Genomic DNA, 12,214 nt, shown 5'->3' with positions numbered 1-12,214 from the left:
GACATAGCACATTGGAACTGCACCCGTACACCAGCAGCACCAACAGGACACCTCTGATGCTGACAGCTGATGAGGGCATGGCCTCGTGGCGGCTATGGAGTATGGTGCGACGGCTAAGACAGACACTATGGCGGTGACCCATAGCCCAACATGTTTTTATTTTGAAACTTCCTGGCAGATTAAAACTGTGTGCCAGACCGAGACTCGAACTCGGGACCTTTGCCTTTCGCGGGCAAGCGCTCTACCAACTGAGCTACCCAAGCACGACTCACGCCCCGTCCTCACAGCTTTACTTCTGCCAGTACCTCGCCTCCTACCTTCCAAACTTTACAGAAGCTCTCCTGCGAACCTGGGTCCCGAGTTCCAGTCTCGGTCCGGCACACAGTTTTAATGTGCCAGGAAGTTTCATATCAGCGCACACTCCGCTGCAGAGTGAAAACTCATTCTGGAAACATCCCCAAGGCTGTGGCTAAGCCATGTCTCCGCAATATCCCTTCTTTCAGGAGTGCTAGTTCTGCAAGGTTCGCAGGAGAGCTTCTGTAAAGTTTGGAAGGTAGGAGGCGAGGTACTGGCAGAAGCAAAGCTGTGAGGACGGGGCGTGAGTCGTGCTTGGGTAGCTCAGTTGGTAGAGCACTTGCCCGCGAAAGGCAAACGTCCCGAGTTCGAGTCTCGGTCCGGCACACAGTTTTAATCTGCCAGGAAGTTTCACATCAGCGCACACTCCACTGCAGAGAGAAAATGTCATTCTGTTTTTATTTTATTTTATTTTGTGAACGCTGCTGGTGTGTTGCTAGAGGTTTAGTGTTTTAACCATAACTGGTATTAGTGATGACAAAGTGAAGATGAGAATAATGACTCTCGAAGCGAGTTGTTGATTTGTGTTCACTACGATTAGTGGTTGAACGCTACCAATTGTTAAAATTGATTAAATGCAGCGGCCTCTGTACCGCATCCGTAAAATGGCTAATGCTAAATTTAAACGATGTGATGCACACCTTAAATTTACCGCCACTAACCTGCTATCGGATACTTTTCTTTCACTTTGTTGTGAACACTGTGTTACATTTATATTTCGAAGACTATCTGATGCGCACAAAAGCGGCATTATAACTTGTCATTCTCTTACTAACGGATTCGGGAAGTTGATTTATTGAGGTAATGGTTGTGTGAAGCATCAAACCTTTCAAGACAAGATCAAGGAGTATAAAACTTATTTCTCGAGGGAACAATAATGTAAATTTCAAGTAGTCGTGCGTTTTCTGAACGGGTCAATTTTTTGTTTTGTAAGTTCTATATTTCACTGGTCTAAATTTATAAGAGGCTTATTCCACATGCAATACCGTTTGATCTAGTTGGTTACGGAATTTTAATTAATTAATTTTTGTCAGAGTGGGCCTCGAATCCAGGTCTTTAACTTTCGCGACCACACTCCACCAAATGAGACCTCCAGCGTGCTTCACAGCGTGACTCAAAGCTCGAGTCTGCCTAAACATTTGGACTGCCTTTTCCAAAGTCCAGAGAGGAAATGCTGCACAGCCCGCTGAATTAGCATGACTTGGAGAAAGGTGCTGGCGGAGAATGGTTCCGCTGCGGCCTAGATTGAAACTTTCACCCGACAGCGGGGTGCAGGCTGTAATGAAACTTCCTGATATGTTATTTGTAATGAAGCTTCCTCAGAGATTATAACTGCAACGCATTAACATTTAAGAAACTCGAAAGGAAGAAGGAAAATTAGTTTTTAACGTCCCGTCGGCAGAAGTCTGAATGGGCAGTCGGGGATTTGAACTACTCAGTAAAGTGTGTTGACCACTATTCACGACTAGGCTCGAGTCACGCCTGTAGTCCACCAGTATAAAAGAAAGTTGACTGAGTGAATGGTTGTGCAGAAAAGCAAGTTTGTGACACGCACAAAAGTTTACCCTTAGAAACACTATTGGCTGGTGCATTGAAGCTGGCAGCGCATGGTAAATTCGCTTTGTGTGTTTACACTACAATAACGAAGGCTTGTGTTTGATTATTCAAGTTTTAGAGATTGTACATCTTATGCCTTCGACGCTTATAATGTCCTGAATAAAATACCGGTACTTTCGGCATGAGTAAAAAGAGCTACTAAAGTTTATTGTATAACCACAGCATGATCAATAATTTTGTCTCCGGAACTACAGATTCTAAACAAGCGATTCACGTGTAACTGCTCTGTTTTAGAGTCCATCCAGTCTCCCAAGGCATTTAACAAGGAAAGCAGCCAACATCTGTAGGTCAGACGACTACAAATATCCGGCACAAGTGAAACAGCGAGTGCGAATGTTGCTATTTGTCAAGCTGTGGAATTATTTCGGATAGTCCTGCCTATCGTTTTAAGAGCAAGAATGTCGTCTATGAGTTGAAGTTTAGGTACGAGAGTTTCAGAAAAAATCCCAGTCTAATTAACAGCTTTAATTTTTTATGAGGTTCCGTACCTTGGTTGGTAAAAACGGAACCCTTATAGGACCCTTGTCTGTCTATCTGTCCATCTCTAAAGCACCCTTTTTTTTCAGGAACGGATAGAGGTATCAAATTGAAATTGATGTCACACACTAAGGTCTGCGGTCTCTTAGGGATGTAAAAACTTTAAGCTTCTAAGTGAATACGATCGAAAGATACGACCGTTTAAGTCACATATTTTGATACTTTATAACGCACTCATAAAATCCTTTGATGAATTGCCTATATAAATAACAAAGTTTGTGCGGAACCCTCAGAGCGCGAGTCATACTCGCTCTTGTCCAGTTTTTAAATTACTATTAATGCTTTAAACACTGCACCTACTCAACGACGATACAAGGAGATAAGTTCAAGGGTCCGCATTACATTATATGCTTGTTGTTTTCCTCGTGATAAACTACAAAGCGATCATATCTTAACAACATTTAAGACTGCACTTCTTGCCTGGCTAGACGGAAACTCGAACTGTGTCTTAGTCCATTAAGTGCTTTTTCTCATCTGCCACGTATCAGTACCACACAGAGATACGTTTCTTAATATATTTCCTTTTTACTCTAAGTATACGTGCACTAATACTTTAGCTGTTAACTTTTCATTAAGAACACATAGCGCGAGAAGTAGAAGTTAAAATCTTTCTTTACTGTGATCTGCTTCTTTTGTGCCCCTACATTACTTAGCATTGTCAAGTTACAGTAGAGCTTGACGATATACACCGAAGAGCGAAAGAAACAGGTACACCTGCCTAATATCGCGTAGGGCCCCCGCGAGCACGCAGAAGTGCCGCGACACGACTCGACTAATGTCTGAAATGGTGCTGGAGGGAATTGACACCATGAATCCTGCTGTCCATAAATCCGTAAGAGTACGAGGTGGTGGATGTCTCGATCTCTTCTGCACAGCACGTTGCAAGGCATCCCAGATATGCTCAATAATGTTCATGTCTGAGGAGTTTTATGGCCAGCGGAATTTTTTAAACACATAAGAGTGTTCCTGGATCCACTCTGTAGCAATTCTGGACGTGTGCGGTGTCGCATTGTCCTGCTGGAATTGCCAAACTGCGGCGGAATGCACAATGGACTTGAATGGATGCAGGTGATCAGACAGGAAGCTTACGTACGTGTCACCTGTCACAGCCATACCTAGACGTATCAGGGGTCCCTTATCACTCCAACTACACACGCCCCACACCGCTACAGAGCCTCCACCAACGTGAACAGCCCCCTGCTGATGTGCAGGATCCATGGAATCATTAGGTTATCTCCATGCCCGTACACGTCCATCCGCTCGATACAATTTCAAACGAGACTCGTCCGACCAGGCAACATGTTTCCAGTCATCAACAGTCCAATGTAGATGTTGAGGGGCCCAGGCGGGGTGTAAAGCTTTGTCTCATGCAGTCATCAAGAGTACACGAGTGGGCCTTCGGCTCCGAAAGCCCATATCGACGATGTTTCGTTGAATGGTTCGCACACTGACACTTGCTGATAGCCCAGCACTGAAATCTGCAGCAGTTTGCGGAAGGGTTGTACCTTTGTCAGGCTGAACGATTATCTTCAGTTGTCGTTCGTCCCGTTCTTGCAGGATCTTCCACCGGCCGCAGGACATCGGAGATTTGATGTTTTACCGGATTCCTGATATTCATGGTACACTCGTGAAACGGTCGTACGGGAAAATCCCCACTTCATCGCTACCTCGGAGATGCTGTGTCCCATCGCTCGTGCTCCGACTATAACACTACGCTCAAACTCAAATAAGTCTTGATAACCTGGCATCGTAGCAGCAGTAACCTATCTAACAACTGCGTCGGTGACTTGTTGTCTTACATAAGTGCTGCCGACCGTAGCGCCTTATTCTGCCAATCCTCCGTATTTGAATAAGCATGCCTATACGCTTCAGTGTAATTATTGACAGTGACTCTGGGAGTATTAATCGTTTCATAATACAGTCGATAATAGACAATAAATGCAAGTCAAGAGAAGTTGTACTGAAGGAATTGAACACACAAAATGCGTTTCACTAATGCTAGAAACATTACACAACTATTTATTTCTTTATAAGAGAGCGGTTTAGATTAGATCTGATCGTGTCTGTTGTGAATATCAATTGAAAACGTACAGTTACTGTAATCAATCACTATTTAAAAAAGCTTCGTAGTGACCATCTAAGATCACGCAATAACTTAAATTCCTATTCTTTCTTCGTTGTTTTTACTTTTACAGTACTCCATCTTTTCTCTGTGTTGTCTTTTCCTTTCTTCTGTCCATGCTGTTTCAGCTTTATTTCTACTGCCTTGAAGGATTTCTAAATTTAGCATTTTATTCTTTAAAAAGGTTTCTTTCTGTGATTTCCGATCCTTTGATGTTATGTCTTTCTAGGTCTTTTCTTATTTCTGTAATCTAGGCTATTATTGATTTCTTTTTACAGAAATACGGGGTATTTGTTTCTGTAGCATGTCCGCATTCTTCCAGTAGAGGTGTCAAAAAAAAAAAAAAAAAAAAAAAAAAGAAACCCTCGCCATTACTTGTGATGTTTTCTGTTTACTTGGTTTGTTCTCATTTTCCAACGATTTGAAGTGTGGATTGCACTTTCACTTTTTTTTCGCTAGGTATTCTACCATCAGGTGGGTTTATGACAATTGAGAAGGCATAGATTTATTGTATGTACGACGTTTGATAACCTATGGCGCGGTCTTTTAATCATAATTTTCGGAAATGCGTAGTCGTAAATATAATAAACATCACTGGTTGGCGCAATTTATTGTAAAAATTCATGTTTGTCACTCTTTTATACCGGCTGTGGACAGGGTTTTTTATTAATGCCAGTAATATTGTTGGCGTACAATGTTACCGACTACTAAAAGCATCACTTGCTTCTATTCTTATTCAAAGTAATGCAATATGTTATATTACAGGTATTATACTGTAATAAAATAATATTGGTCTCTCGAAAGTTTAAGGCAACCCATATAATTTTTTTTGTGATTCCTAATATTCTTTTTTCTTATTTTACGGAAATTTTCAATTTTACTGTGATTTAAGTAAATTTCATCCACTTTGAATAAAACAAATTTCAACAGAAAAAGAGAGGAAATTATGTGAAGGGTCTGCCAGACACTTATACAGACTGTGAGGAAAACCGAACAAGTGTACACAGGCAAGTATTGCGAAAGGCTCCATCCTAATTAGAAGAAATCTATCGGCAGAGATAGAAACTTCCGAGAAACTGGGTCGTTCACGGAGTGGAAAGCTGAGCAAGATTCTCGAGAAAAAACTTGTCGCTCAGTATAATTCATCCATGGCACAAATAACACGGCAGGCAACTGTGCGAAGTGATTCTGAACCAAAGTTCAGTACTGTAAATGGTTTACGTTGTTGCGCATGCTTTGGGATTGGCGGTCGTCATTCCGAGCTGTTGTCATTAGCTGAAGGTGTCGCTATATGATGTAATTTGTTTATGTCAGTATTCATTTCCGACCTTTAGTTGCTCCTCTCATATTACTCAGTTTACGATGCTCTATCTTCTGTGTACTGTGCGTGGGATACTCCTACATCTTCACCAAGAATTGTACTGGGTTCGAAACAGGTTGTGAAACAAATACCAGCCGAGATTATTGTAAACGTGTGGTGTTTTATTCCATTGCAAACATAAATCAATTCTTACTAAGCTAGAACTTACTCTGACCAGTGAAGCTAAATAAACCAAAAGATGATAATCAAATACTGCCTGGTGCAAGGTACATAAACAGCCAATTTTCTATCATGTAATTATTTCGTGCTTTGATATTTTGTACGAGATTATTGCCTTGAATGTGGTACTGTTGTCCCTTCCTAACGATTTACAAAGATCTTTTCGAGGTCTGGTACAATCCCCTTGTAGAAGTATCCTTTCTCAATTGAGCAGGCTACATGCTATAAATTAATTTAGATGGTCGTTTTATGTTGTGTAGGTCAGATCAGTAAGTATTCCATTTAATTAATATATAGAAGTAATTGACAAACAGTAACTGCTGGAAGTTTCCTTTTCTTTTATGTCATGAATCTGTAAGAACTTCAGAAATTAACTTCCATCCTCAGCCGATATGCATTTTCTTTTACTTATAAAGTGACTTTTTTGGTGCAGTCACTTTCTGCTAATATTTATTAGCACGATATGTTTCGACAGCATGGTGCCATAATCAAGTGCTTTACAGTTACATGTACATTGATTTTTGTTATAGCTTCTTTTGGAGTGTGATTAGGGCTATTTTTTGGGCGCTACATTGAGGTTACGTACCGAAATTTATCCCTGTACAGAAAAACTGATTTATTTAATTGTGTACCTTGGGTGGTCTGTACGTTTAAACTATCTCATTAACGTATTTGCTTACATTTTAGATGAATATGTATTTGCATCGCTCACATAACACAAGAATAAACACAAGACCATGATAACACTTTGACATTCAGTTATTTACATTTCAAAGATTGTTATCTGCTAACATAAAACTTATTTTAGTTGCGAAGACCATAGAAACAATAAAAATCTTACATTTTTGTTTAGTATATTTAAGATGTAGGACATGTAGTATGATAATTAATTTTTCTTGGTTGTTCAGTGTTGTTAAGTCTTTCTTCAGTTAACTAAGCCTCTTTATATAAATAAAACAAGCATTCCAAATAGGAGAATTTTTTTCGAAAATTACATTATTTATCTCTAGGTTATCAGCCAGGAATCTGTTCCTTGTATTGTGCCAAGAATGAAATTTTTAGTTCTTCATACAACTCTATTTGGTGTCACTTGCCCATTTGATGCAATATATGAACAGTCCCTAGAGGGCTTTGCATATACTACACACTATTTTGTAAATGCCTGGCTTTGTACCTTTCTCTACATATGTTTTATGTTGTGTCTCAGTGTGCTGCAGTTTATTACGTGTTGTGAAACTGGTGTTAATGTTGTGTTTCTGAAGATATTTGCAATTTTGTAGGAGAGTCTGTTTGTGAGTGGTATCTAGGCAGTGGGTCTCTCTTCTATTTTCTATGTAGCATTTGGTTTATTATTCTATCATGTACGAGGTTGTCAATAACTGTCTCTTCACAGCCGTTTGTTGCAGCTATTTGTTTGATCGCGCTGAGTTTGTCGTGCTTCGCATACTTATCCAATGACACATAACTGACTCTGTTAATTATAGTGTTGTGTGTACAGCATGTTTGTGTGTTGTAGGATGGCCAGGTGGACTGTGTATGGTCGTGTTTCTGTGTGGATTTTCAAGATGTGTCTACTGCTTTCTTTAGAGATCTTCAGAGGAGAAGGAGGAGATTAGTGTTTAACGTCCCGTCGACAACGAGGTCATTAGAGACGGAGCGCAAGCTCGGGTGAGGGAAGGATGGGGAAGGAAACCGGCCGTGCCCTTTCAAAGGAATCATCCCGGCATTTGCTTGAAGCGATTTAGGGAAATCACGGAAATCCTAAATCAGGATGGCCGGAGACAGGATTGAACCGTCGTCCTCTCGAATGCGAGTCCAGTGTGCTAACCACTGCGCCACCTCGCTCGGTAGAGATCTTCAGATCTAGGAAATTTACGCTACCGTTGTATCCATATTCAACCGTAAATTTTATATTACTGTCCTGTGTGTTACGTTAATCAAGTACGTTGCTAATATCGTTTGTGTCACCACCTACAGAACAATGTATTACCGAAATAACCTTTTGTAGGAAATAACTTTATCCATATAGGATAGTTTCACTGTAGAGGATAAGGTAAACGCCGAAGTAAATTTATCTTTCTGTACAGATATAAATTTTAGTAGGTAATCTCACTAGTACAGCCAACAAATAGACCTAACCACACTCCAAAATAATCGATAGTTAAGAATTAATATATATGTATCTGTAACTGTATGTAACTGATAACGATAGTATGCTGCCGAAATGCACCAAGTATGGGTAAAAAGTGACTGAAATTTATAAATTTTGTAATATATTTGCTGAATCTAGCAAATTCCATACAATGTGAATAAATGGAAATTTTCTTTTGTGGTTCAACCATGTATTTCAGATTCCACCAATATAATATGACTCGCTTTGTGTGTAAATAATAATGCTCAAAATTAAAGTAAATGCTGATTTATTGACAAAAAGAAGAAGTCATTTCTCTGAAGACAGATGTATCGATGGTTTTAGAATTTTACTTCTTTGTTATGGTTGGGAACGTTGCGGACGCAACTGACTCGTTTTTAACGCGGATGTCAACAATTATTTAAGGTGTATAACAACGCAACACTAGTAATGGTTGTGCATTTTATAATAATTGCATTTCTGCCTGGTGAGAAATTTTGGAAACGAGTCAAGTGCATAAACCAGCGGTTCGAGAAAGAGAAACGAACACATTATTTGGTACTCCGACTCCCAATCTATATGTGCAACAACTGTTTTATTATGCTGGGAGAGAATGATGCAGACTAACAAAAAAGAACGTGTATATCACACGCAGACGGCATATATGGTCTGAAGGATACGGTTATCAATGAAGAAAATGCGAAAACGTTTTGTCATTTTTGCCCATTACCATCAACTACTTTTTTCAAAAAAAAAAAATTCCTAACACGTTTCACATTTCGGATACTTGGGTACAGTCTCGAAACTATGGAAGCACTTATCAGGAAGAACGTATTGCACAATATGGCGGAAGACTAATTACAGTGCTAGAAATTCTCCGCAGGAAACGAGAGTTTCTGCATTTATTTTGCGTCATCATCGTCTTGAGTCACGTGTTATAGTACCGAAGGATACTTCCGGGATGAGAGAACCTCCCGTCCTCGCTGGTGCAGCCCTGAGGAGCGGTCATCGGTGCTGGCCTTGGACAAGGATGACGCCAAGGTCGCCAGCTGACAGAGACACGCGTCTGGCAGTATCACAGCGGCACTTGTTTGCTTCCAGGCGTCTGATAGCCGTGCGCATGCCAATCTGATTAGATATCTTTGTTGTTATCAAGCCAGATTGCAAGTTGACGTCGAGTATGTTTTTTAAGGATAAAAAGAAAGAGACGCACTGATATTGTGTAAATTAACAACCGCTCCCACTGTAGTCTTTTGTTTATTTGTCAGAGAAGCATTTATAATTTTAGACTCGTTGATGGCTTATTGCCAGTGAAAGTAACTCATTAGTTCCACTCAATCGAAATACTGTTTACAATTTACTAATATGCTACATGTCGCATACCACGAATCTCTGTCTTCTGAATTTCTGTATACCTCCACAAATATACCAGACTGGGAAGTGGGAAAACATGCTGAAGACGCGTGGAAGAATAAGTAATTGTCAGCGCCGGATAGATTTGTAGAATGTTGACTTACGTCCATGGCTAAGGAAATCGTCGTACATTATGGAAACAGCAGTAAACATTTATACCGGGTGATCAAAAAGTCAGTATAAATTTTAAAACTTAATAAACCACGGAATAATGTAGATAGAGAGGTAAAAATTGACACACATGCTTGGAATGACATGGGATTTTATTAGAACAAAAAAAAAGTTCACAAAATGTCCGACAGATGGCGCTGGACAGCAAAACCGCTACCGTGACGGGTGAGAGGTACGCCGATATGTTACAGAATCGCATCATCCCCAGCCTGGCTGATAAACACCTGCTGGAACGTACGATGTTTATGTAGGATGGCGCTCCACCCCATATTTCTACACGCGTGAAAGATCTCTAGCGCGCGTCGTTTGATGATCGTGTGCTCAGCCGCCACTTTCGTCATGCTTGGCCTCCCAGGTCCCCAGACCTCAGTGCGTGCGATTATTGGCTTTGGGCTTACGAAGTCGTAAGCGTATCTTGATCGACCGACATCTCTAGGGATGCTGAAAGACAACATACGACGCCAATGACTCACCATTACTCCGGACATGCTGTACAGTGCTGTTCACAACATTATTCCCGACTACATCTATTGTTGAGGAATGATGGTGGACATATTGAGTTTTTCCTGTAAAGAACATCATCTTTGCTTTGTCTTACTTTGTTATGCTAATAATTGCTATTCTGAACAGATGAAGCGCCATCTGTCGGACATTTTTTGAACGTTTCTATTTTTTTGGTTCTAATAAAACCCCATGTCATTCCAAGCATGTGTGTCAATTTTTACCTCTCTATCTACATTATCCCGTGATTTATTCAGTTTTCAAATTTATACTGACTTTTTGATCACCTGGTACATAAAAAATGACAAAATTTAAAGCATACGTACCATGCAGATTAAATCAGGGATGCGAAAATGGAGTTGCATGTTGTCAGTAGCGAAACTACCGGCTAGTCTTTTTCTCCTTTTTAAAAAAAAATTATTATTATTCTCAGTACTTTTAGTGCACAAGGATCCATCACTAACTGAGAGGTAATCTGGCTTAAGAAACTACTAGTTCGTCTCATCTTTGTTTCATAGTGTCGTTAGCACTGGTTTCCTTTCGCAACCTCTAAAATGTTGACATTTCAGCTGATTTGTGGGAACTACATTTCATTGCACCGATCGTAATCATCTATCTCGAACACCATTGACCTTTCAGTGTGGACTTCTCAATGAAATCAGGGAATGTCATGTAATGACCCGCATGAGACAGAACTGGGCCGGGCTGTGTTAGCATTAGTGGGATTCCCAGACCTTAGACTCTTACACATTTTCAAAAACATTACTAATATTTCTTTCATTTAACACCACTGTAAGGAAAGATTTCTTTGCTCACTTCAGATAATGTATATTTTCATACTGAGAATGGGCGGTGATAAACCTTCGTTGAGAGCATTATAATCAGCATCTTCACCACGTGCATCGTTAGGTTGTGAATATTTATCAGACAGTAACAGCTTTGTCACAAATAATATTCCTCTACGAACTCGATAATGAGAAGGAACGTCGTCGAAAAACAATGGGGAAACATGAAGCAGCCGAAAGTTCTTGAGGGTGTTACCCGTTTCAACATATCCCACGTTACTCTCCGTGACGAGCATAAAACTGTCTTGGGTATGGAGTTGTGAGGCGTTGCATTCAGCGAAACTGATATTGTTGCTTTTGAAGTTTTATTACAGTATGTTCACTATTTCTCGGATGGTCAGTTTAGATCGTGGGTGACAGAAGAAATAAATAAAAAAAAGGTTTAAGAAAAACAAGTAAAAACGTGAGAACGTGAACATGTTTTCCCGGAAGTAACGTAGTCTACGCGATGTGCACGACCCTTCCACACTTTGTAAGAGAAGGTCGAGAAAGACAGAATAACATCCTGTCGACGTCGAGGTCATTACAGGCAAAACACTAGTCTGGTTAATTACACGAAAATAATTAGAGGACAATTCCGGCGTGAGCCTAAAATTATATGTAGTATCAGAGGAAAACCTATATTAGGATTGTTGTAGAGGGATTTTAACCCTTAGCGTGCGACATACGATATCGGTGCATAACCCAAATCTGTTTCCCGGACTGTCGTGACTTTCTTCTGAGAGTTCAGTGACAACAAATAAATAACAGAAAACCGTTGTTAGCAACTGGAGATTGTTATTTAACACAGTTCTTACGCAGGTATGCATATGAGTCTCCCACGTTTGTCAATTCATGCGCGTCACTCTACAACTGAAAACAATGGCCAGAGGGAGGCAAAGTAAGCGAAGGTATTTTCCACCTGGAAAACACCAGACACGCTGTCTTAAGCAGAAAAATAGCTGGCTCTGCAAACTCGTTTGCGTAGCGACCTCGTGTTTTTC

At 40.3% G+C, this 12,214-nt stretch overlaps 1 protein-coding gene across 1 annotated transcript in view; it reads right to left on the bottom strand.

Moving 5' to 3' along the window:
- Window positions 1-12,214, bottom strand: part of LOC126415893 (progestin and adipoQ receptor family member 3-like) — a 193,956-nt gene that overhangs the window by 177,236 nt on the left and 4,506 nt on the right. The window lies entirely within an intron of this gene.

This window comes from Schistocerca serialis, chromosome 1, assembly GCF_023864345.2.
Source record: "Schistocerca serialis cubense isolate TAMUIC-IGC-003099 chromosome 1, iqSchSeri2.2, whole genome shotgun sequence".
NCBI classification, from domain to species: domain Eukaryota; kingdom Metazoa; phylum Arthropoda; class Insecta; order Orthoptera; family Acrididae; genus Schistocerca; species Schistocerca serialis.
Note: the sequence above shows the minus strand (reverse complement) of the source record. Positions and strands in the feature narration are given on the sequence as shown.